Source organism: Bicyclus anynana, chromosome 14, assembly GCF_947172395.1.
Source record: "Bicyclus anynana chromosome 14, ilBicAnyn1.1, whole genome shotgun sequence".
NCBI lineage: Eukaryota > Metazoa > Arthropoda > Insecta > Lepidoptera > Nymphalidae > Bicyclus > Bicyclus anynana.
The window spans coordinates 1,667,258-1,673,393 of record NC_069096.1 but is presented as its reverse complement, the minus strand read 5'-3'; positions in this window follow the sequence as shown (position 1 = coordinate 1,673,393).

The window sequence follows — 6,136 nt, the reverse complement described above, 5'->3', positions numbered from 1 at the left end:
TAGAGATTCGCCAAGAGATGGCGCTATATTAAAAATGTTTTAATATGTATTTTCCGAATGCTGCGTCCTCGTTTTGTGTAAAACCCAAGTACAATTTTTTTTATAAAATATTTTTTGTCATTAAAAAACTGTATTTTTGTCTTACAATGTAAGTATATATACATATATACATACATACATAGGTACCTATAATAATGATTAACAAGGTGTTAGGAATGTAGGTAATTGTAGGTACGTAACTATAGTTATCTACGTATCATAATCTTATATTAAAACTCGATTAGGCTTGAGGTAATTTTATATTTATTCCTATCTTCTACTACATAAATAAATAATTATTATTTGCTTAGTATTTAATTAATATTCAAAGGCTTCAACGTTTATTTAACCGGATATCCGGTTCCTTTTTGACATTCAAAAGTGCCGTGCGCGGAATTTATTAAAATATCAACCTGTTACTTTTTAGAATTGTTATAAGTAAATATCTAAGATTCGATCACCACTAAAACAATAACCAAATATTTCACCATTGAATCTTGTAAAGAGAAAACAAGATATATATTGTATTTCTTATTACTTCTTTTGCCTTGTAATGCTGAATGCCCGAGTTCAGCAATGGGCCTTAAACCCATCAAGGTTTGAGGGAGGTTTCAGGATTGAAATAAAATTCCAATAACTCCACGGTAAATTTTGCTAACAGTACCTGTACTACTACTAGAGGGGTACAAGAAAATTAACAAAATATGACACATTTACACATCATAGCGTCTCGCAGTTACCAAATAGTTAATAAAAAAGGACCTAAATGTAAATAATTACATGTTTTGGAACTGCGTGATTTCTGCCTCTCTGCTGGCTGAGAGGATGGTGCAGAGGGCGAAATTCTTACCTAATTAAATTAGTATAGGATAATTTGAATGTATTATACAGCAATAAATATTATTTTAAAGTCATTTCAGTTATCAAATTTGATAAATCTATTTTTTGGAGAAGAAATTTTTTATTGTGTATAATCTGTTCGTATAGTGCATACCCTAGTTAAAAACATTGTGCACGCCACTGCTTTAGATATAGGTAATAATTATAGGTAGGTATTTAGTGATTATTATTTAAGTAGTAATATGAATCACAGGCCCATTTGGTAAATTCTAATTGCTAATCATGAAATATCAAGACTTTTAAATGTACCTTCAATTAATAATAGATCTAGTTAATTCAACCAGTTTTTGCGACGCAAATTCTCTAACGACAAATGGGCATAACAATTATATTGTAGGTATATCAAGTCTGTTGAGGACAAAATTGGCAATAATATGCCAATAATATATGCTAATTTAATTTGACTTATGAAACTAAATGACTGTGTTTTCGTAGAAATTTTAAATTTCCATGATAATATACAGGATGTCTCGTAATTAATAGGTAAGACGCAAATGGACGCAACACATCACCTAATTGTCAAAACTATGTAATTTGACTAGTTTTATAAATTTCCCTGGGTTGACTATTTTCTGTTTTTTTGGGTTTAAATTTCTTAAACTTATCTTTCTGAAATCGATTCTCTTGAAAATTGCATTCTAAAGAACAATTTCCGTCACGCAAAACTTGTGTTTCCCTATAAATTCAAATAGGGGAGCCGAAGAAGGGATTTTTGCAGTTACTCGAGCGCGGCGCGCGACATAAGGGACTATACCTTGCACGTTGTTGAGTACCTCCACCAAGTATGAGCCAACTAGCACGTCAGATTAAGATAAGGTAGGTGAGATGATAGCTAAAAACTGCACATTTTGAAAATCTGACGATTTGGTTGACGAATGGGAGGGTTTAAAAGTTACAAAATAAAACCCTTATATTTTAGTTCTCGAGATACGAGCGCGGTTATTTTTTTACTTATTATGAAGGAAATAACCTCCTGATTAATCGCTAAAGTTTTCTGACAATTTCAGTAAGCCAAAGTAATAAAAATTGCTTTTAAAGTTTGTAGTTTATTTTTCCACTGCTAAAAGTAAATAACCATTTTTCTTCCTATAATTTAATCTGCCAAATGCAATCGGTACCCATGACGCTCGAGTAACTGCAAATTTAGCATCCCGGGCTCCTCTACTAAAACAGTTTACCATCTAAACATGTTTTAGTTTTATACGGAAGACTCCCATACTGCACTTGTAGTTAGAAGTATGCAGGAAAGTTGTTTATAGAACTAGTCTACTAATGTTACTCCAAATTAAGTGAATATATGAACCTAAATTCCATACGCACAGGCGCGGCTTGCAGGCGTTAGTATGAGTTGAATTAATTTGTGTCTTTTTTCGAAATCTAGGTTAGCTGTCTGTAGGAAATCTAGAACTAGAATGGTTTACTTTGATGTATTTTTGAGCTTAGATTTTTTTAACATGAAGTTTTTTATATTGCTTTACACTTACGTAAAAAGGTATTATAGACTGAGAGCCAGCGACAGACCAGACCTTTGTCATTTTATAAAAGCTAAAGTTTGTCAGCTCATGTTCCTACTAGTTCGTAAGTACCATAACGAACTATGGAGTTTGGACCGTGGCTTTGGGAGATAGCAGGTTTCAATGATCCAGACCCTCAACCGCCTAATATAAAGTATATTTTTTTATATTATTATCGCCTTATTATGAGAAATGTTATCCACATTCGCCAGACACTTGGCTTCATGGCAACACTTCGCTAGAGACCCTTGAAGTTTGAAATTAATAAGTGTTTTTCGAAGGGTTGCCGCGAAGCTAAGTGACTGGCGACTAGGAATATAATTTCTCATAATATTATGCCGAAGGAAACATAAAAAAATTACTTAGTCGGTTGAGGGTCTGGATCCTTAAAACATGCTACCTCCCAAATCCACCACGGTCCAAACTCCAGAATTAGCTACCGCGCTTATGGTAGGAGCATGAGCATAACCCATACAGTATATTCACAAAATATTTTGTGAATTTAGAAAAGCCTAAAGCTGAATAATCAAGAATTGAATATCTTTTTACATTTTTATTGATATAAATACGGCACACTTTTCAAAAGTAAACTTTTAATTTTTAAATACTAAATCAGATTTGATTATTGTGTAAATTTTTAAGAAAATTGTCTACTTTTATCTTAATAATGATAATAATACATATTTAATTTATTTAATGAATCATTATAGAAAGCCACGCAGTATTTGTTTGTTTCCTTTCGTTGATCGCCAAGCGTGAACATTTGTTATTATAATTATTTAAAATTCAGTAAATGTACAAAATAATAACGATATGCTGATTTATAAAAAAACTAGTAGACACCGCGCGGTTTCACTCGCGTGGTTTCCCTTCCCGTAAAAATACTGGGATAAAATAGCCTTCCTCGATAAATGGGGTATCTAATACTGAAAGAATTTTTCAAATTAACTGAAAAATGAACGCGCTAATCTCAGGAACCTCTGGTCCAGAGGTTCCTGAGATTAGCGCGTTCAAACAAACAAACAAACTCTTCAGTTTTATAATATTAGTATAGATTGAGTTTCCATATATGAAATTTAACTAGAAATATGCTAAACAAATCTCAGGCCAAAGCACTCATCCAGAAATGCCTTCTACTCTAGAGAGCTCTACTCGAGTAGACTCGAGGTCCGAGTCACAGAGGAGATGGTCACGCTTGCCCAAGTCCCCCGGTGACGATGCTGAGATACTATTAAGGAGCCAACACAATCAGAAAAGAGCTAAATAAATCTCTTGTGATGTATTCACATAAATAAAACTATATTCTAATTTGATGTGTAGTCAAAATATTTCAACCACCATATCTTGTCGATGCAGCCAAGATACAATGTATATTTTTTTTGAAGTCGGTTAGACTTTTGTTGATAAGTACTATGTTATTTTTCTCTTTTCAATATAGTACGTCTTTGTGTTTTATGGAGTGGATTTTATATAATTTGTTATACATATATTTTTAGAGAGATGACCCCATTTGTGAGTGACGAGATATCCGAGTGCGTTTTAAAAAAATGTTTGCTAAGCATATCAAGCTGTGGGTTGTACTTTGTTACAAATTAAAGTACTAGTTAATTTGTAGTAAAACATTGACCTTAAAATACCCACTTGTTTTTTTTAACATACTATTTCTATGATATTTTTTTATGATTATTATAAATATAAAGAAAAAATACAAAAGATAAAAAGGTTGAATACAATAGATATTAATAATAAGGCATACGAAATAATGTGAAGTGGGACGGTGTCGGTTACGCAGCTCCATACAAAAGATTTCAACGCGCACCGGCAGTCGGCACCAAGGTTCATTGAGGATGCGAACAAACAAAACTCTGTTGATGTTCAGTATGATAAACAATAAAAGCCTACTAACTTTTAAGATATTAAAATTCATTTTTATTGGTTTTTGATCTCAACATCATTATTAATGGTATTGAGGTTTTTTTTTCGTGTATTATTAACAGATTCAAATTCGTTTATTTAGTTTACAAGCACTTTGGAAACCTCAAGTTTGTCTAATTTTGATAGCGACTCTATTTTTGGAATTAGAATTGTTGTCATATAGTTTTCATCAAATAAATGACAAAATGATTTAGTGAAATTGAATGATTTTGAGATTCTATGGCCACTGCTCATGTGGCGTGCACTTCATACAAGCATTAAAGCACTGCAAATGTTATGTTAATGCTTGTCCAATACATATTTTCCAAGTTTGGTTGTATTTTGTTACTGGTGCATACCCTGATCAACAACCATGCACGCCATGCTGACCATGATACCCTATAAGAGAAGGAGGATTAGGAGCTTAGATTGAACTCAGTATATTATTCCAATTTGGGAACGTGAGCTTATGCCTCATTATGTTTGAAGTTTTAACCATTGTCGATACTATCAAATGTTGGTGATATTTAGAAGTAAGACGAAGTATTCTTTTAGATTTTTAGTTCTGAGATATTTTGTTAATTTAAAAACGTATATCACGGAAACCAAAAAACCAATATTACATCGGCGGGTTACGTAAATCTATGCTTAATTACGAGACACATAACGTAAGGTCGTAGAAAGTGAATCGGCCTGTGTGAACCGTCAAAAAAACCCGCCATCTTGCCAGTCTGTGGCGCGAAGTCCGATAGCTAAGACGTTTCCCGCCAAACGAGTCTGACGTCATAACTGCCTGTGACAAGCACGCAATTTTTTTTCGCGGTGTCAGTTGCCAGTGTCAATAATTATTATTATTTCGAAATCGGTGTGCAATGTCGTGATAGTGTGTTTTGTGCCTAAAATAAAGACAATTTTCGGATTTTTTATATGCATGTTCATTTAAAAATGGGGGACTCCGTTGGGAGAAAGTATACACATCTGAAGATGGTAAGAGATTTTTTATAATTTCTTAATAATTATTACTCTGAAACTAGTTTATAGAAAACCTGTAAAATAATCATAGTGCAACTTCGTGTGAACCGATCATTATCAAACAAGTTTTTATTCCTTTTACTGGCAAGAACCAATTGCTAATTAGGTATTTTGATAATATTAGTAATTAAATAAAGATTACTAAATAGGAATTAAAACAAAAAACCTGTGGACAGCAATAATTATCAATACAGACACTAAAATTATTATATAACATTATTAACATTTCAAAATACTTGGACACGTAACATATGGTAATTCGGCACTTTTACTCAAACTGGTAGGTATTTAGCATCAAAATCGTATAACAGGTATAAATAATAATACGTCATAATATAACTCTATCAGAGTTTCTCTCCATTAGTTTATTTCCCGTTCACTACGGAAAATCTATTAAACTAAAATTAATTCGATACGTACATAGCTCCAGCTACCTATGTTGTAACTTTGCAATGATCCTTTTCCATTCTAGCACTGATCGTGCAAGGAGCTAGTGAATGGTTCCGTTTATTTTAATCAGATACCTACTGATTATTCCACGTATAGTTTAATTACAAATCAGTGTTTGATTTCCTTTTTAGTTATGACAACGTAATTGGTAATGCCCTGGTTTTTTATAGACAGTTCCTGGGTGTAAATCCCAGTTGAAGTCAGCTTCATAATTATAAACCCATATTCGGCTCACTGATGACCTCGAGTCTCCTCTCAGTATGAGACGGGTTAGGCTAATGGTCCAC